Raw genomic sequence first — 22,385 nt, forward strand, 5'->3', positions numbered from 1 at the left:
AATGTAAATGTATATATATATCCATGTATATATATTATGAAAATAAAATTATATATATATAAAATATGTACATGTATTTACAAAAGTTTAAAATATATATATACATATATTATAATAAAAAAATATGTATGTATGTGTATAGAAATAATAATAATAAATAATGATAATACTATTGAAATTAACTAATTTAATAGCAATAATAACAAAAATGACTAATTAGAACTTAAAACAAAAATTTGGGGCAAATTTGAAACAAATAAAATACAAATGGCCCAAATAGAAAACGCAAATAACAGTGGAGGACCAAAAAGGGAAATTAATCCATTTCCCCAAAACGCTGTGTTGCAATACGAATTAAATTGAAGCAGTAATAAAATATGTTGCGAAATTAAAAGAAATAAAAAAAACTAATTTAAAAACACTGTAAAAACAAGGGGACCAGTTGCGAAAATGGCCCATTTTAAAGAAATGTACAAATCCTCCCTGGGCCGGATCGGGTCGCTAGCACACGGGCATGGCCTATACGGCGCCGTTTTGGGGCCACTGAAACAGGCCCCAAACGACGTCGTTTTAAGCCCTATAAAAACCCAATTTTAAAAACCCTAAATCATTTTCCTTTCTACCATTTGAAGTTGCGCCGTGGCCTCCTCCCTTTCTTCGTTGCGGACCCATCTCCAACCGGCCACCACGACGACGACGGCGCCTCGATGGTAATCCTCTTTCCTTTTTATTTTTGATTATTTGTTTTAAGAAACAAGGAAGAAAATGTTATGAGCAGAAAAGTTAGCAGGAGATATTTGTGAAGATTAAGTGAAACGGGGAGTTTTGGGAAGGGGGTCTGTTAGTTTAATTGAAACGGGGAGTTTAGAATATTAGTTATACGGTGCGTTTAATCACAACAGAAATTGTCCACGTCACTTTATTAGTTTTCCTTTAAAACTGCATGTAATGCATGAGGTATTGTTCATGAATGAAAACAGAAGAAAATCCAGTATTCTCAATCTTCTCTCTATTTTTCTTTCTCTCTTCTCCGATTGCTCTCTTTTCTACTTTCAAAAATTCTGGTTCCTAACAAAGGTATCAGAGCTTTCACGATCCCTTTTAAATGGCCGGCGATGGTGTCTCGACGTGGTTGCAGAAAGAAGTGGGCAGTATGCAGCAGGAAATTTCAAAAATCCAAGAGAAAATCACGCGTTTGGAGACCAAAATGGAAACTCGACTTCAGGAGTTCAAAGTTGAGCTTCGAGGAGACTTGCAGGCGTTGCTTGGCCAGTATTTTGGACCTCCGGCAATAGGCTCGTCGGGAAATGCTGCAGTTGCTGCTGTTGACAAAGGAAAAGGAGTCCTGGGAGCTCCTCCTGGGTTCCTAGCAAAAGATTCTGATCCAGCTCAGGCGCAGATGGATCCATCTATTGCTGCAGGGGGCAGTATGCATTTGAGAGAGCAACCAATTATTTTGGGAGCTTCGGGGAAAGGCACCTTAAACACGAGCATTGGTGCAACAGCGATAGTTTTAAGTGGAACGGGGTGTTTGGATACAGGGCAGTTCATGTACAAGAAGGGCGCAACATTCGGTGCTAAGGCAGATGTATTTCACATGCTATCTGGTATGTGGAAAACACCTACAGAGAGGTGCTTTATGTGGTTGGGAGGATTTCGTTCATCTGAACTTATGAAACAGCAAGTTCAGGATGAGGCTAGAGGTCAGAAACGTGAACCTTTTAACCGAGGGAAGCAAAATAAGCATTCTGGTCTCCAAAATTTTGGGAATTATACTGGTACTGGTTGGGGGAATCAAAGTAATGGAGGTGGCCAGAATAGTTGGGGATCTAGGAGAACAACTTGGTTGATGCTTATTGACAAGCTTTCAAAGAAGTCACTATTACATGCGGTTATATTAAATTTCTCAAAGAATCAATGTGATAAATCTGCTGACAAACGTCGCTCGGAGAGGAGTTTTCAAGTTGGGGGATCTCCTATGTACAGGATAGAAAGAAAGCTTGGTAAAGGTGGATGTGGTCAGGTGTTTGTTGGAAGACGTGTTAGTGGTGGAAATGAACGTGCAACTGGTTTTGTAGCCATGGAGGTAGCTCTGAAATTTGAGCATAGAAACAGCAAAGGCTGTAGTTATGGTCCTTCTTATGAATGGCAAGTTTACAATGCTCTAGGTGGTAGTCACGGAGTTCCAAAAGTGCACTACAAAGGAAAGCAATGAGACTATTATGTGATGGTTATGGAATTATTAGGGCCCAGTTTATGGGATGTTTGGAATTCTGCAGGGCAAACGATGTCTGCAGAAATGGTAGCTTGTATAGCTGTTGAGTCCCTATCTACACTAGAGAAGATGCACTCCAAAGGTTATGTGCATGGGGATGTTAAACCTGAGAAATTTTTACTTGGTCAACCATCCACGCCACAAGAGAAGAAGTTGTTTCTTGTTGACCTTGGATTAGCAACAAAATGGAAAGATAGCAGCAGTGGACTGCATGTTGATTATGATCAACGACCTGATATGTTTAGAGGAACTGTTCGATATGCAAGTGTCCCTGCGCATTTGGGAAGAACTGCTAGCAGAAGAGATGATCCTGAGTCTCTTGCTTATACGCTCATATTTTTACATTAAGGCCGGCTACCATGGCAGAAACATACATCCCAAGCCAAATTTCCTCATTTTCAGCCTTGAGGACAAGGCTGTTTTCTGGGAAAGGAATATTGTTATGAGCAGAAAAGTTAGCAGGAGATATTTGTGAAGATTAAGTGAAACGGGGAGTTTTGGGAAGGGGGTCTGTTAGTTTAATTGAAACGGAGAGTTTAGAAGATTAGTTATACGGTGCGTTTATCACAACAGAAATTGTCCACGTCACTTTGTTAGTTTTCCTTTAAAACTGCATGTAATGCATGAGGTATTGTTCATGAATGAAAATAGAAGAAAATCCAGTATTCTCAATCTTCTCTCTATTTTTCTTTCTCTCTTCTCCGATTACTCTCTTTTCTACTTTCAAAAATTCTGGTTCGTAACAGAAAATAAAAAAAAGTAAAAAAAAAAAAGAAAAGGAAAAAAACAAACTAATCACCTTCAAAACTATTTTTTGATTCTTTGTTTTTGTATTTCAGTATTTTTTATCTCTAATCGTCTTCCCCCCATTATAGAAATCGATTGGCTTTTTATAGCCAAATCTTTTTTTACAATTTGCTGTATGTATGGTCCTTTTAGTGCCGTTCGTGGTTTATTTGTTGCAGGTACGTGGAAACGGTGAGGTGTGCTGATCGTGTACGACGTGCGGGGCGACGTGCTGCAACAGAGGCGATAACTGCTGGAGGGAGAACATGTGCGGCGCTGGGGGAGAAGAGTTTAGGGTTTCTGGAAACAGTTTAGAATTAGGTTAATTAGGCTAGGCTAGATTTGGGTTTGGGTTAATGGGCTTTGGACTGTTATTGGATTATTATTTGTTTTTTATTTGATTTGGGCCCCGGAAAATAATTGGGTATCACAATAAAAATCTAAATCTTGTGGAATAACTTGTGGTGTGCTTCTCAATTCAAAATTTGTGTCAATGGTGATTTTGTTGATGGTGAGTTTGTTGTGTTATTCAAAGCTACAAGAAATGAATCATTCCAATTAACATTTATAGTTTTTCCACTTAACAATTCAATCAAAATCATGATAATTTTGTCTAGGCATTTTAATTTCGAGTTAATTAGGCTTTTAAGTTTATTAGAAATGGACTTATTTGGACTTTTTGAGATAAATCGACATTTCCATGTAATTTTAGAATTGTTAATTTAGTTTTAGAATAGGGATCAAATTGATATTTTTAGCTGAATTTGGACCAAATTGATTGTGAATGATAATTGGATTTGTTTGATTTAAAATTGAAATTTATTTATTTTTAGTTTCAATTAATTTTGAGACCCATTTTAAATAATTTTAATTTAATCGAATAATTGAATTCTGATATGAAAAAAATAAAATATTTTAAAATTTATTAAATAATGTACCAAATAATTTTAAGTTTGAAAATATTTCAATTACATTTTTTGAGTTCCACAATGGATTAAATTTTATAGAAATTTTAAGAAATTAAACATCCTTACTATCTTTGCCTTCAAATTTGGGTTGAAATATAAAATGAATCATTATAGTTGTTAAATTTATCTATTTATTAAATTTTAATATTATTTTTAGATCTCTCTAAGAATAATCATTATATACTCATATTATTTTAAATAATATTACCCAATAAATAAAATCCAAAATATTATAATCAAGTATAATTATTAATAGTAAAATTAAACAAAAGTTATCCATTAAAATTTTAAATTCTCAACTAACACATATATTATTTATTACTTAATGTAATTTGTCTTTTTAAATAAATCTAAAATTTTAAACTATTGTTGTTAACCCTTATAAATACCATTATCTATCGTATACATAATTGAAGGAAAGTGAGAGAAAAAATAGATTTAAAAAATTAAACAAAACATGTGGCTCTATTTTATCAATAATAAGTTTTATTAAAGTTATCTATTAGAATTTATCTTAAAATTTACAAGATTTCGGGTTTTCATTGATATGACCAATCTAGGTTTTTGATACGTGACATATTTATCTATTCAATCGATAAGTAATAACTCCTTTATTTATATATAATTACTTTTACTAACTTTAAATTCTTTTAAAAAATATTCATCTTATAATGTTAACAACATGTATGTATCATATATTAACATTTTTTATTTTCTCAATCATATTAATTTTGAAACATTACAAATATTATACTAGAATTTAAAAATAAGTACGATAAATTTTAATTAATACATACAAACAAATCTGTGCATCGAATATAAGAAAATTTCGAACTCTTTAGAATTTCTCTGATCTTCATAACTAACCATTTGATTTTGTTTTAGCTTTGTAACATTTGAATTTCTTTTATGCTTTATTTTGGTATAAACAACATGATTAAATTCTATTATTAGTTTTTTACTTTATAAATGTGTATTTAGTCTTTGCACTTTAATTAGGATATTTTTACTCTCTATATTTTTTGAACTGGTCAATTTTAGTCTTTGCACTTTTCAAAATTTGAAAGTTTAATCTTGACTCAAATAGTAACAGTTAAATCTATTTGATTAAATTCAATTACTAATCCTATGCTATGCGCACAATTGTATATTTAGTCCATATTCTTCAATTAGATTATCCTAAGTCCCTATATTTTTTAAATTTTGAAATTTTCAATTTCGACTCAAATTACATTGTTAACCCATTAATTAAATTTTTAACGAGTAATATGTGAAAATAACAATCCCATCACATGATATTACAGATACAATAATATGTTTGGCTAATCAAATTTTAAAACTAGCATAACTTAATAAATTTAACATTTATCGTTTAGTAGAGAATGAATTTTAAAATTTTTTAAAAAATATGAACTAAAATTAAACAAATTAAAGTATAGGGACTAAGAACCAAATTTAACCTAAACAACACCATACATTTCAAAGTTACCATCTTAGGCAAATTTTACTTTTTGTTGATTTCATCTTCAATTAAAATTCAAGTGTGAAATTACGAAAGAGTGAAGGAAACAAAGATTTAAGGAGTCATCAATACTACCCCACACGTTTGCGTAAAGAGAAAATGTCTTTATCTAAGTTTAAGCATCTTTGACCTTTCAAATCCCTTTTTTTCCTTTGAGGAAAGTATCAGACGCCCATGCCTACCTTTTCAAAAATAAAAATAAAAATTATACATAAATTTTGATTTAATATATAATCGTATACACAAATTTTAATTTGGTATAATTACACATGCAGAACTCTAATTTTGGTTCAAATTTTAATTTTGATTTAATCATATACATTTAAAGAAATAAATACATCAATTTATTTTTATATTAGATAAATATAATTACTTATGTATGTAATATATAAATATAAAATGATGTTATATCAATAATGTGTCAATACTTTACAAGAATTGAATCCAATTAAGATTTCATACAAAATCAAAGTTAATATATACCATTCCAAGTATCCATTAAATAACTGATTATAGTTACTAATGCGTGGTTGTAATTGAATTCAATCACAATTAATTGCATAAATTTTGTATAAAAAAATAACAATATGAAAGCTAAATTGAAAATAAATATGAAAAAAAATTGGTTCATATCTGTACAATCGGTATGTATATAAAATTCTTCTAGTAAAATTAGAAATTCTATTATATCCGTATTTGTATGGAAATTATATAATTAGAAAATAGATTTGTGTTTAAAAATAATATAAAATAAATAATAAAATGTATGATTTGAAATTAATTAATAATAACATATAAAATATACATCATATCAATTCAATTAACAACATTATTAATATATACAACTGATGAAAGTAATAACTTATGCATATTAAAATAAAAACGTATGAAAAATACTAAATTAAAAGTTTACTTGAACGATAAATTTAAGGTTTTATTAATTTAATTTGTGCGGGCTTTAGTCTCAATATATGCATATTTTTATTAATCTTTGTTAAAATAAAAGTCTAAAGTACATTAAAATAATATAATTTATTTTAATTATGAGAGAGCATTTCCATAATTTTTTTAACCGAATTGGTGACTGATTGACTCGTAACATTGACTCAGCCAAGAACTTAAAACTATGATTTAAAAAGATAGTGAAAGAAAATGAGATAAAATAATATAAATAAATAATACATAATCAAAAGTCCTTGAAATTAAAGGGTTTAATTAAGGTCCCATATTCGAGATGTAGGGAGGGAAAAGTTGCCCTGATTCCTAGTTGATTAATAATGGCGAATTCCCCTAGCCTTTGGAGAAAAAAAATATTTAAATGATGGGAAAAACAACTCAATCATTTGATTGCATGGAAAATAGATGGAGGAAATTTCTAGCACGTCTCTTTCTTCTTTTATCCTTCTCCTTTTATAAGAAAACGGTGGTAATTAAATATTCCCTAATAACAAAATATTTATCTAAGTTGCCAACTTGAATTTTAAAATAAAAGTCATAAATTAATATTAAAAATTTTATCACATGTGTGCATGTGAAAATCACATATTTAGAACACAACACAAATATATAAAAATTAAAATACATATATAGTTATTAAACTTTCATATAAAAACTAAAAATTAATTTAGTTTAAATGGTAAATGGAAAAGTTTTATATGTATTGTGTTCTTAATTCAAATCTAATTATGGACAATTTTTTATTGATTTATAAAAATATAAAAAGATGAAAACACCCACATAATCATATAATTTACTTTGCAAAAAAAAAGAGTTTCTTTTTTATAATTCCCTAATTAAGTTGGGATCTAGTTGAAGGGTGACACGAGCTTAGTAAATATTAGTGAACTGACTAAGGAGTTAGTAAACCGTTAATAGTTAGTTAACAAAAATTAGTTTTAGTTAAGTTAGTTGTGGTAGCTAAAGGTTGTTAGTTTTATTATTCATTCATCTATATAAGCAAGGTTAAACTCTATTGTACGTTATGGTTTTAGAATGAAATAATAAGGTACATTATTTTTATTGTTAGCTTCTTTAGTTCGTATTTCTACTAGTAGTTTGTTAATCTTTTTGTTTTTGATCATGGTATCAGAATTATTGCGTAATAGCCATTAAGGTCTTGGTTTGACTTATGATGATGTAACGCCTCAAAAATTTGAAATTTTGATTTATTAAAGTTTGTCTTAATTAAGTGTTTGCTTCAGTGGTTAAGGGTCTTGATTGTATGTTTGAGATCATGGGTTTAAATCTCACTCTTAGAAAATTTAGTTATTTTTGTTACTATCCTTATCTCTGTTCATCTGACTTAAATATTATTTTCGCTTACCCTTTGGTTCTGTGTTTGAGTATTTGTAAGCGTAAGCAAAAATATTTTTGTTATGACCCTGTCTGTGCCGTTTTCAGGGTAGAGTTTGAACTGAATTAGAATTCTGAAGGAATTTGGGTGGTTATTAGAAAATCTGGTTAGTGGGATAATATGGTTATTTTTTTTTAAATTTAATTATATTTTTCCCCAAAAAATTCTCCCACTCCTTCATGTTTCTACTGTTGGTTTTTCCCTAAAATTTTTCTCTTCAATTTCACGTCTATCTTGTTCCCTTTTCTTCTCTCTTTAATTTTGTTTCTCTATCCCTTCTTATTGGGTTCTTTCACGTTGTTATATGTTTTTCCTCCTTTCTTTTTATTGTTAGTTCTTGGAACATTAATACTTGTTCTGTCGACTGCAATTGTTAACGGTAAGGCTTATTCGTTCTTTAATTTATGTGTTCATTATAATTGTTTTTTTAACCGCATTAGGGTTGTGTTAGGTTTCTATTTTGTATTATTTAATGATTCTAATCCATTTTAAGAGAAGAATAAGAGGTAATCGGTGGTCCTCCAGTGAGTTAGGTGCGTATGGTGGCTGATTCGTTTGGGTAAGTGACTAAACACCCAAGAAGGAGGCTGATTTTTATCCAATTTAGTGATACGTATGTTGCGCTTTGATCAAAAGTGTATGTGGGAAATTAGTAATTTTTTGCTAATTAGTTGGGCAAATGTTTTTAAATTCTGGAAGTCTCGAGATTGAATTCGTCTAAAAAAATACCCAAGTGTATAACGAAAACTTGAAAAATCACGAACGGTTGAAAGCTGAAAGACTGGACTGTCAACGCCACACAACCGTGTGACAGGTAGTGTGCCAAACCGTGTGAGCCACACGATCTGGGCCAATTGGGCCGTGTGTGCCACACGGGCATGTGTAAGACCATCTGCCAGGCCGTGTGAGTCACATGGGCCGACCAAATAGCCGGTGTGGGCCACACGGATGTGTCAGCCCAAATTCTAAAAATTTTCCCTAAGGTTCGTATATATAAATTTGCCTATAAACCATGATTTCTGATACTCTGTTGTTGTTTAATATGACCAGTAAATGCATAATTTGTATGTTATATGTGATAGCATAATCTATTATATGCTAAGTGTTGATGATTTTATACTTTTAGATTGGATCTTGTGATGGTTAACTGGTGTAATTTTTTGAAAAAATGTAGGTTTTGTGAGTTTCGATCGTGTGGGTGATCAATTTCGTTATCATGTGTGTAATCTAACTCGAAAAGCTTATCAGAATTCGAAAGAAATCGCGAAAATAAGATTGTGTGTGCTACATGACCGTGTGGGAGACCGTGTCACACTGCCATGTGAAACTTTGCAGATTGTTTGAGTAGGTTGTGCGGATCACGCGGGCTAGATTTTTGGACTGTGTGGGTCTTTTTGCCCCTTTTGTAGCCCGGTTTGGAGTTGTTTATGGGACTAAAAAATTGGGTTTGTAGGCACCGTATAGGGCCAAAAAGGCCTCATTTTTAGTATGTAAAAGTATGCGGATAAGCTTTTGAGGTATGTTAATAAGAAATGTTACCATGAAATCATGTTCTATGTTATGATTTGTATGAAAATATGTATGCATGCCATATAATTTATGATATATGTAAGTATGATATATGATTATGATTTGTTTGTGTTTTGGGATGGGTTATGATATGATGGAGGAAGTGTTGTATGACAGTTTATACTGCAATTATGATGGTTAGATCACAAATTTATATATGGTAGCACAACTATAATTATACGAGTTGCATACCGCCACCTATTGGTGTGATTGGACGGATGGACTCTAGTAGTCCTATTTGGCGTAATTGGCTGGACAGAGATGGTGTATAGTGGATGGGGGTAGGACATCATATGATACGATATGTTTCACTATGTTACGAAATGATATGATATATTACAATATGATATGTTATGATAAGATATATTTTGATATGAAATCTAATATGCTATGAAACAAATTGATGATTATGATTACTTGTATTGAAATTTTGGCCCAAATCACACACTGGGCTTAGAGCTCACGACTTGTTTGTTTGGTGTTAGGTAATCCTTCGACTTTGGATTGGATGACGACTCTGGAGCTCAGGTTTCATAATTATTGGTTTAAGCACTAAGGATTTTTTAATTGTTCGTTGTTATGGACATTATGGACTTTCTTGGGTTTTATTTGTTTTTGGGCATTTGAAATTTTGTTTAGTTTGTTAAGACTATTTGGTATTAATCACGTAAAATTCTTTATCTTTTAAGAACGTTTAATATCTGAAAATTAAAAAGAAATAGCGATTTGATAAATGAAACGCCATAAGGTTTTTTGCTGCAAGACCAGTTGAAAGTTCCTAAAGTGTTTTGTCTTTCAAATGTTTAAGTAAAATGGTTTTGATTTTAGTAAAACCATATAAGTTGTGGTTACAGAAAAAAATCGCTATGTTTTCAAAGAGTTTCCTGAATTGATTTTTCGTTATGTTGAAATAGGTTTTCATCAAAATTAAACCCTTGTTTCTTTTGCTTGTACAATGTAACCTCCATAATTCGACCGTAACGTCTAGGCCGGGTGGGGTGTTACAGTTTTTGAACAAAATGTATTTCTGATCAAATTTGGAAAAAAAATTGAGCTTATAAAATACCAACTCTCCGGCACCAATTGTAAAACCCCAAATTTGCTCAGGCCAAGACAAAAACCAAACAAAAAATAAATAACAAATGACCACTGTCCAATTACAAAAATAAACCACCAGCCTAAATTACAATGGCCCAAATAGGCCTAAAAATAAAAAACCCTAACCCAAATTTTGAGGCCCACAACCTTAAAGTTTTTTTTAGAAAAAGAAAACCCTAGGGCTAGCCTAAGCTACCGCCGCCACATGCCAGTCCCCTCCTCCACGCACGTCTAACGTTTTTCTGTCACCTGCAAGAAGCCAACAAGCAGAAGATGACAAGCAGAGAAAAACAACGGAGAAAGAAACAAAAAATAGAGACAAACAGACTGTAATTTCTGTTATAAAAAGCCACAACCACAATAGATGTTTTTTTTTCTTCTTTTTTGAAAAAAATCAAATACAAGATACAAAAAAAAATTAACAGATTCAAAAGAAAGGTGATTTTTTTAAATAAATCTTCTATTTTTTTATTTATTATTTCATAAAAATAAAAAATAAAAAAACTTACTAAGGATGTTTCCTCTCCCTCCGTCATTGGAGGCTCTTTTCGATGTCCGGAACCCAAGGCTTTAGGGTTTGGCGCGACGGTTTTCTTTGAGAGAATCGGAGGTTTTTGCCTTTTTTTCTTATTTTTGAAGTAGAGGATTCAAAAGGGTCGAAAGCGAAGATTTTGGATTCTCTGGACACTGTGGACGGCGGTGCCGTCGTTTATGACTGGCTGGTGGCACGGCAGTTGACCGGCAATTCGATGGCTGGAGGTTGAAAGAGGGGAAAGAGTTTTAAAGGGTTTTCCAAGTTTTTTTTAAATGATGGGCTAAATGAATTTTTTAGCAAAATTTGACTTATATAGCTTATCAAAACGACGCCGTTTTGAAATAATGCCCTAGACGCTAAACGACGTCGTTTTGACGCGAAACGGGCCGACCTGACCCGCACGGCTAGGATCTGCGTGCAGTCCTTCTGCTTTTGCAACGCGTTGCAATTTGGTTCTTTTTCTTTCTTTTTTTCTTTTAATTTTGCCGCATAATTTTATCTCTGTTTCATTTTGGTCCACATTGAAACGGTGCACTCTGAGGACTGGGAATAATTGTCCGTCTAGTCCCTGCACCTTTACGCGCATTTTATTTCAACCCTTCAAGCTGCCCTTTCCTTTCTTTATTTTAAAATCTATCCCAAAGTTTTGTTTAAATTGCAATCTAACCCTTGGTTATTTAATTATTTAATTTCAACCCTATATATATTTTATGTGTTGGGTTTATTTATCTATTTCTTATCTTATACTCTTTATATATGTTAAAAGATTTAATGTTTAGATTTTCTTTATTTAAATATTTGTTGTTTGTATTATTTTCTCGCTACTATTATTTATTTATTTGTTTACTACTTGTTTCTTTTTTATGTATTCAAAGATTGTTATATTTTTTAAACTTCACTTTTTTTTTAAATGTGTATATCTGCATGTTTCAATTTTTTTTACTACTTTGTCATTTCTTTATCGTCTTCATACTACTCTTGAGGCATCTCACATTTTATTTCTTTTATTTCTTTTATTTCTTTATTTATTTTATTATTAATATCATGAATTAATATTTTGTAATTATAGTTATTTTTTTAAACATTCATTCATTTATTTATTTTATATATTATCCCTGTATAGCTATTTTATATTATTTCATCATTACTACCACATGCGCTAATTCAAGTCGTTTTTATATTATACATCGAATAAGAGAAATACACATTGTTTAAATATTACACTTGTTATTATTCAAAAATTTTAAAATAAGGCAATGTTTCGTATTTAGAGATTTGAGAAATCGTGTCCTAACTTACGGGGTTTCGATTTTCTTGTTAAACTCAACTAACCGAATATCCTTTTAAAATTAAAATACATAAGATTTCAATTAAAAAATAAAGACAAGCTTATTCTCAAAGGTTCAAGGTGTCGTGTCCTAACTTACGGGATGTGTCATTTTGTTACTTCGAAACGAGAGGGTCTTTAACATTTGTTTCAATTTGTTCAAGCGGGTTTTTAATAAAAAAATAATTACATATTTCAAAGAGGGGTCACATTTTAAATTCTTTTCGAGTTTTCAACTTTCGACATTGAGACATTAATTAATCAATTAGGTACCAATTTTGGGCGTTACGAGGGTGCTAATCCTTCCTCGTACGTAACTGACTCCCGAACCCATTTCTGGATTTTTGTAGACCGTAAAACAATGTTTTAATAAATCAAACTATTTATTAAAATTATCAAATTGTGAGGTGATCCAATCACACCTAATAAAAAGGATTGGTGGCGACTCCCTTTTTCGTTTTTAAATAAAAAGTTGACCTTTTCACAAAAAAGTAGTTTCGACAGCTTGACGACTCCATTGGGGACTTAATAAGAAAGTCAAGCCGCAAACTGATTATTTTCTATCTTTTTTGTCGAAAATTGAAAGTTCGATTAAAATTTATGATCCTTTCATTGCATTTCATCCGTCATTTTGTGGGCTTTGTCATAATATGTTTGCTTTATTGGTTTGGGCCTTTTGTTATATCTCCGCATATTGCATTGCATAAATTTTTCGATTTATCCTTTTAAGTGGGAGTGAGAAACTATTCCTTTGTGAGGTCTTCACCTCCGCATAAGATAGCGGATCGCTTTCGGGATACATCCGTACATATGTCTTCATGAGATTTTCATATCCGTATAGCCATAGGTAAATGTATTCCCCTGAACTGAACTCGGTCCGTATGAGCTTATAATGGGTGAGGATCGAGGAATTTTCCAGTTCAGGTACCCTTACTTTAGAAACGAACCACATATAATGAGCCCTAAAAGCCTACCCTAGGTAGAACCACGCCAAACCCCTAGTGGTCATCCAAATAGGTACTCTTTTTGTTATTTATTTTTTTGTACTAACGTGTTTTCTTTTGTTTTGGTTATGATTGCATTGAATTTTCATCATAGAAAAGAGGGGTTGATTCATGTTCAGTTGTTAAATGGAGAGCTTATCATGAAAATGGATTTCTTGATAAAGTGGAAGACAATACGGTTGTCTGAATATGGTCCAAGAAAACATAACGAGGGAAGGGTGATAGTCTGATGAATGAGTACACGACTTTGTTTCATTGCCCGAGGATTCAAGTTGACAAAGATTATACGAGAGCCACCAACGTTCCAACTTTATTAAAGAAGCTAACTAGTATCACGAGGATGAGTGAACAATGGGTCGCGGCTTGGATCAAGCAAAAAGGAGATAGAGGAGGCACCCCTTTAAAGAGTTCGCAAGATTCGATATTAACATACGAATATAAGGAAAAGGATCGATGTCTTCACCTTGAGTATTAGGGCAAGACCGTATATGTAAATATCCTTTTTATGTAAAGAGATTTATTTTCTAGTAAAGTTGTTCTAATAGAATTGAATCAGAATCAACAACTCTTTTTGCATTCATTCCATTCATTTGCATTACATTTCATTGCATGCATTGAATTTCAAAAAAAAGACCCTAATTAATTGAAACTGTTACAGTTACCCTGGAAACTAATGAAAATCCACAAACTAAATATCGCTACGGTACCAGCCGCAAAACCAAAGAAATGGATTAAAGATTAGAAAGATTAGAACAAATGCAGAAGGATATGCAAGATCAATTGCAAGCGCAGTTGCAAGAGCAATTAGCCAAAGTTCAACAAGACATGAGGGATCAAATGCTAGAATCCCAAAGAAATATGATGAGCCAATTAGTGCAGTTACTGGCTGGAGGGCTTGAAAAAGGGAAAAGCCCAGTGGTCAACTCCGGGGATGATAATGAAGACCCTGCCTATACCTTAGGTTTTACCCCGATAAGTGTCCAAGCCCAACCAGACGCGCATCCACATGGGGCACCCGTTACTATTAGACCCCAACAATATCAGACCGGTACCTCAATACTAATGAACTACCCGACAGGCTCAGGTTCCAATCCAGGGGACAATCTAACCAATCCTGTAGTTCCTGATCTGGACGAAATGACAGAAATAGAAAAAACAAGGGTGGAATTGCCAAAACAACTTGAAGATCGGTACAGGTTGTTGGAGGAAAAACTTAGAGCAATGGAAAATGCTGATTACCATTGTGGGGTTGACGCCAAGGATTCGAGTTTGGTCCCAGATCTAGTACTCTCGCCGAAATTCAAGACTTCAGAATTTGAAAAGTATAATGGGACTAGTTGTCTCAAAGCTCACATCAGGATGTTCTGCCAAAGAATGACAGGATACGTTAATAACGATCAATTGTTAATTATTGCTTCCAAGATAGTCTGATTGGATCGGCTGCCAAATGCTACAACCAGTTGAGCCGTGCCAAAATCCACTCATGGAAGGACTTGGCACAGGCTTTCATGAAGCAATACGGCCATGGAACAGACATGACACCTGACAGAATTACACTGTAGAATATGGAAAAGAAGCAAAGTGAGAGCTTTAGGCAATATGCCCAAAGATGGAGAGAGGTAGCGACATAAGTCCAGCCACCTCTTTTGGAGAAAGAAATCACGATGCTTTTCATCAACACTCTGAAAGCCCCATTCATTAACCATATGTTGGGAAGCGCTACGAAGAGCTTCTCAGATATAGTAATGTCTGGTGAGATGATTGAAAACGCAATAAGAAGTGGGAAGATAGATGGAACGATGAAAATGTGTAAGTGTACACAATCGCAACAAGTAATAAAGTGACAAGTAAATGTCGAGTTGTCGTACCCACAGGGACTGTAAAAAGGAATATTTATGAAATTGATGTTAAAACACTTTGGTGATGGAAAATATTTTGGTTTAAAGATGATTAAAAACTAAGGGTTAAAAAATAAGTAAAAAAATTTAAAAATAAAAAGGTTGTAATGCACGATTTCAAATAAGGTTTAATCAAGATGATATAATTGTGTTGGATTAATTACATTCCTTAAACTTAGAATTATTAAACTTATGTTTGTAATGCTATGAACAAATTCACAGCAACTCGGTAATTTGCTAACTACTACTCATACATACTTATTAAATTAATAAATCTCTTGAACATTTTTCAATGTCAATCCAAGTGATTAATAAATTTCCACAAGCATATAAAAGATCAAGTGAAGTAACAAATTATGTCTACCTTGAAACAGTTTAATCACAATAATCTTACAAGTTATGCAAGGCATATGTACCGCCTAATACAATGCTAACTTAACTGCAGCTACCTTAGAAGAATAAACATGCATTGATTAAGTATTGTGTTGATTAATTACAATTTTAATACGATTTAATAATTAATTCATTAGTTATCTAACAATTAATATTGCAAGAATAACATAGGCATGATTTTACTTAATCAAGCATCTTACCGAGACCTATAACAGCGCAAACACAATTTCAATAATTCAAGCAGGCAAAATATAATCAACCCAACACGGATTAAATTCAAGCTAGATTGATTAAAATAACCATTTCAATAGCATAAATATTCATAAACATGTTTGTCAAAACAACAAGGAAATTTAAAGAGATAGGGAACAAGAAGCAAATCCAGTGTTTCTCCGTGGCTTGATTGATTTCTCCGTTCTTCGTTTTCCGTTGTCCTTAGCTATCAAGGTGGCTTATGAACACTTTAATTGCTGCTCAACAATGGTTGATGAGGACCTCTTTCCCAAGAGAAGAAATCGGCACTTGAACAAAAAGGGAAATGAGAAGGAAAAGTTCAGAGAAAGTGAGATGAGAAGAGAGAATGAGAGTGTAAGGGATGAGATGTGAATGACGGATGCTTTGAATGGGCAGCAAAGGGGGGTTTATATAGCTAAAGATGGCTGCTAAAAATAGCAAATTTCAGCAGCCAAACAGCCCCCTCATGGCCGGCCATGCTACATGGCAAAGTTGAGACTTTCAACTTTGCTAAAATTAGCCTGGGGCAAATCCATAAAGCCTTAATTTAAGGTGAGGTTTGACTGCAATTTGGAAGTCTTCCAAGGGACTTTTTGCAGCTCATTTAATCAGCTAAAATGCTTATTTGGGTCAGCATTTGAACGGTTCTGGGCTGCCAGATTGGTGGCTGGTTCAGTTCGCTCAAATTTGGTTCACCTGGTGCGGTTCAACTAGGACCTTTTTCCAGAATTAATTAAAATTAATTAATTTAGCCCAAATTAAATTGGGAATAAATTAAAACTAATTATATTATGAATTAATACACATATTTGGACCATCTTAGGCTGGAAATTATTTTGCCTTGTTACTTCGAATTGCTTCTCGGTTTTGTTCTTCTAACTGTGTCTGTTGGGTCAATTTTCTCCCTTTGTACGAATCTGTCAAAAATAATCAAAATTCACTAAAAATAATTGTAAAATTGACTAAAAATTAACATGTTCAAAATTTTAATACAATTTTATTATTTTATAAAAATTAATTACTTTATGACAAAAATTCTATCGAAAATGCATGATTTTAAGTAAAATTAGGTATGAAAAAGTATATAAATCTTTGAAAACTCCTTCAGAACAACATTCTTCCCAAAATCATGAAATCAATATACTTATGCTCAAAAATAAGAAATTTGATAATCATGCTACTCATGTATATATATCGTTCAAATTAATCTCAACAATTACTACAGTAGCAAAATTAGACTAAATGTTTCTTAATAAAGACATGTTAATCCCTACCAATTTGATTTTAATCCCTTATTCAAAATTAAACCGCAATCATTAAGCTTAACTGATGTCTTCATATGTTGAACAAAGCAATTTCTTTCCACTAATGTAGGTAACATTGGAACTTTGAATCAATAGGTCTTTAACAAGGTTGTAACATGGCTAGGCTTAGGGTAGGTAAAAGATAGATAATTTTAGGTTAAAAAAAAACCCTAGACTCTGCTTGTATCAGACCTTTCGAAATAATTACCTTCAATACATCGGCTTTTCTTTCCTTTTCACATGCTCTTTAGTGCAATTTACTTCAAGTACATATGCTTTTTTTTCGAGTATTTTACTGCATGTACTACAATTTTTAGAGCATTTCATACTTCTTTGCAACTCCCCCAAACTTATTTCCAAAGAATACTATGAATAGTACTGAGTCTAGTGTTTGGGACATTTTTAGGATAATTAAGAAAAGTGATGGCTAACTTTGTAAGGGTTCAAATAAAATTAGGCCATAAAGTCTCAAAGTTGGGTTTCAATGGATAAAAATTTCATCATGGTTGCCTTGAAAGGCTCAAACGGTCCAAACAATAGTTGCCTAAATCATTTTCAACGTTCCATGCTTCCTAGGATTTCACCTCAAGAAACTACTAAGTCAATTCTAAAGACTTAAACTTTCATGCATGCCTAACTTTCCTAAAGAACTAAAATTTTATGGTATGATTTGCATGCTTTATTAGACATACATTTCATGTCATTATTAAGCTAACATAACAATTTATTGAAAGAATCAAACTTTATTCATACTTAAATTTAGCATACTTAACAAAATTCAAATTTATTGAACAAAAATATATCAGATTCATAATTAAAAGAAAAATTTTATTCTGAGTGGAAATATTTTCAATTTTCGGTCCCCCCAACTTAAAATGAACAATGTCCTCATTGTTTAAAGTGAATAGATACTATACACCAGGTAGGATTCTAGAAAAGAGGAGGTGAGTCAATTTGACTGCTTAAGTACCAAACTCTTCATAGATCCAATCCTAGACATGTATATACCTATTGCCACACTTTAGACTTTACTACTTGTCCATATTTACTTTTGATTCCCATCTCTTATTTTATTGTGCAGAAATAAAAAATTCGTAATTAATCCTAATTCTAAGCTAAAAATTAATATATAAATTATAAATAATATAATTATATATTAAAGTTTATCAAATTATTAATAATATTAAATATATTTATTCTAGATGCTTTTTGAAAATATTCACAAAGAAAGGCACCTAGTTTTTTTATTATTTACGAAAAGAGCGACTAAATTTTAAAAATAATTCAATTTAGTCCCTAGACTTAATGAAAATTTAAAATTGAGTTGCAAATTAAAACTTGGATCAAAATTGACCCTTTTATTTGAAACTAAAAATTTATTTTTCCATTTAGGGGATAATTTATTGGAAAATTATGTCAAAATAAATTTCTAGGAAAGATTGGAGGGGTCACAAACGGTCTCGCTTAAGTTCCAATCTCCTAGACAGAATTTATTTAAACATACTTTACCCGAAAATATACCCTAAATCATTTATTCAAAAAGAAAAATGAAAAATTAAGTATCCGATAAAATGAACGAGATTTTATCCCGTTCAATTTTATCTCCCCAATAATGTTTAAGCTGCTGAGCATTAACTCGGAAATTACCTCCCTTACCTTGAAGTTCGACAACTCTGTATGGATAGACTTGGTGAATCGTAAATGGACCGGACCAACGTGATTTTAGCTTACCTGGAAAGATCTTCAATCTAGAATTGAACAACAAGACTTGCTAAGTTGCTTCAAATTCTCGAACTCAAATGTGGTTGTCATGCCATTTCTTGAGTATTTCTTTAAGTAATTTGGCATTTTCATATGAGAATGTTCGAAACTCTTCTAACTCATTGCGTTGGAACATCCGTTTCTCTTTTACGAGCTTAGGATCCAAATTAAGCTGTTGAATAGCCCAGTAAGCTTTGTGCTCTAACTCCAATGGTAGATGACAGGCTTTCCCAAAGACCAACCTATAGGGTGACATCCCTAACGGTGTCTTGTATGCTGTTCTGTAAGCCCATAAAGTATCATCTAGTCTTGTGGACCAATCTCTTCGGTTCGGGCAGACTAACTTCTCAAGTATGCCTTTAATATCCTTATTTGCCAATTCAGCTTGCCCATTTGTCTACGGATGGTAAGCTGTTGCAACCTTGTGTTTCATTCTGTGCTTGTCTAATAACCATTTTAACCACTTGTTCACAAAGTAGGATCCTTCATCACTGATGATAGCTCTTGGGGTTCCAAACCTTGTGAACACATGCTTCTATAGAAACTTCATCACAAGCTTAGCATCGTTTGTCAGATATGCGTCAGCCTCGACCCACTTAGACACATAGTCTACTGCTACTAGTATGTACTTGTGACTGCAAGACGGAGGAAAAGGACCAAGAAAGTCAATACCCCATCCATCGAACAACTCTACCTCAATGATGTTTGTTCGAGGCATCTCATTTCTGTTGGTGACATTTCCAACCCTTTGACATCGATCACTGCTCTTCACGTAAGCATATGCATCCTCGAATAATGTTGGCCAAAAGAATCTGGCTTGCAATACTTTGGCCGCTGTACGTGTACCTCCGAAGTGTCCCCCACTTGGAGCTGAGTGACAATGGTAAAAAATCTTCAGTATTTCATCTTCTGCTACACATCTCCTAATCATCTGATTTGCACACTTTTTAAACACATATGGCTCTTCCCAAAAATAGTACTTCACATCGTGAAAAAACTTTTCCTTTGTTGATACGCCTTATCAATTGGCATCAAACCACAAGCTAAATAGTTAGCAATATCAGCAAACCAAGGGGTATTATGGATATGATTTACCTTCAGGATATGTTCTTCTGGAAATGTCTTCTGAATTGGTATAAGAGGAGAATTCCCTTCTTCTGGTTCCAATCTGGACAAGTGATCTGCTACTTGAATTTCGACTCCTTTTCGATCTTGAATTTCTAAATCAAACTCTTGAAGTAGAAGTACCCATCGGATCAGCCTCGGCTTAGCGTCTTTCTTCGCAAGTAAATACTTAATTGCCGAGTGGTCCGTATAGACAGTCATTTTGGTACCTACCAGATAAGATTGAAACTTGTCGAAAGCAAACACAATAGCAAGTAACTCTTTTTCTGTTACCGTATAATTTGGTTGAGCTCCTGTTAGGGTTTGACATGCGTAGTAAATGGGAGGAAAAACTTTGTTCCTTCCCTGGCCCAAGACAGCTCCAATTGCAAAGTCACTTACGTCACACGTTAATTCGAATGGCAAATCCCAGTCTGGTGTGACGATTATGGGTGTCGTGACTAATCGATTCTTCAAATCATTGAAGGCTTTTAAGCATTCCTCATCAAACTTGAATATAGATTCCTTCTTCAATAATTTGCATAAGGGTTTAGCAACTTTGGAGAAGTCATTGATAAATATTCGATAAAAACTGGTGTGGCCCAAAAAGCTCCTAACACCCTTTACAGATGTTAGAGGTGGGAGTTTCTCAATAACGTCTACCTTTTCTTTGTCTACCTCGATCCCATGTCTCGTTATCCGATGCCCTAGAACAACTCCTTCTCATACCATAAAATGACACTTTTCCCAGTTGAGTACGAGATTCGTTTCTTCGCCTCGCCTTAGTACCCTAGTTAGATTGGCTAAGCAATCATCGTAAGTATCTCTGAATACTGAAAAATCGACAATTAAAACTTCCAAATATTTCTCAACCATGTCAGTAAAAATAGACATCATACATCTTTAAAATGTAGCAGGTGCATTACATAAACCAAATGGCATGCGTCTAAATGTAAGCATACCGTACGGGCAGGTGAATGTCATTTTGTGTTGATCTTTTGGTGCTACTGTAATCTAATTATACCCTAAGTATCCATCGAGAAAATAGTAGTAATCTCATCCTGTGAGTCTATCCAACATCTGGTCCAAGAATGGCAAAGGGAAGTGATCTTTCCTAGTCGCCTTGTTCAGCTTCCAGTAATTGGTGCAGATTCTCCATCCGTAACCGTTCTAGTCAGTATTAACTCATTGTTCTTGTTCTCTACGACCGTGATACCTCTTTTTTTTGGCACGCACTGGTCTGGGCTTACCCATGGATTTTCTAAGATGGGATAGATGATACCCGTATCTAACCACTTGATGGTCACTTTTCTTACTACGTCCTTCATGATGGGGTTCAATCTTTGTTGTCCATCAATCATCCCTTTTTTCCATCTTTCAGGATAATCATGTGCATGCATACAGATGGACTAATGCCGTAAATATCGGCTATGGTCCATCTGATGGCCTTCTTGAATTGTTTTAGAACTAAGATAAGTTTCTTTTCTTACTTTGTGGTCAATTCTGCTGAAACAATCACAGACAGAGTAGAAGCGTTACCTAAATAAACGTATTTTAAATGAGAAGGTAATACCTTGAGTTCTAATTTAGGTGGCTCCTCGAACGATGCTTTTGGTTTATAATAGTCCATCTTTTCTAACTCTAAAGATTCAAAACAGGATTACGAATTAAATCCTCTTTGATTAGCTTCTAGCAAAGCTAAGTATTCATCCTCCTTTTCATCATTTGGAGGATCCGATGTCAAAATTCTTTCCAGTGGGTCCTCAATATAGTTGAGTTCCTTCTCCACTATTAAATCCTCTAAATTTGACACTGTAGAGCAATCATCCATTGTGTTAGGAAATCGCATAGACTTAAAGACATTAAATGTTACCTGATTATCCTAAACACGCATAGTGAGCTCGCCCTTCTGTACATCAATAAAGGTCCTTCCAGTTGCCAGGAACTGCCTTCCTAGGATGATTGGTACTTCTTTGTCTGCTTCAAAATCTAGAATTACAAAGTCAGCAGGAAAGATAAACTTATCTACACGTACCAATACATCCTCGATTTTTTCTTCTAGATGTGCTAAGGATCGATCTGCTAGTTGAAGCGTAACTATAGTTGGTCTAAGTTCTCCTATCCCTAACTTCCTAAATATTGACATAGGCATCAAGTTGATACTTGCACCTAAGTCACATAATGCATTACCACAATATGTGCTCCAATGTTGCACGGTATGGTAAAACATCCAGGATCCTTCAATTTTGGGGGT

General features: G+C 33.3%; 1 pseudogene; it reads left to right on the forward strand.

The window, feature by feature from the left end:
- The first annotated feature begins 970 nt into the window (after positions 1 to 970).
- Positions 971 to 3,568, forward strand: LOC107915382 (casein kinase I homolog 2-like; annotated as a pseudogene).
- Positions 3,569 to 22,385: the final 18,817 nt, after the last annotated feature.

The sequence above is a fragment of the Gossypium hirsutum genome, chromosome D10 (assembly GCF_007990345.1).
Source record: "Gossypium hirsutum isolate 1008001.06 chromosome D10, Gossypium_hirsutum_v2.1, whole genome shotgun sequence".
In the NCBI taxonomy this organism is placed as follows: Eukaryota; Viridiplantae; Streptophyta; class Magnoliopsida; order Malvales; family Malvaceae; genus Gossypium; species Gossypium hirsutum.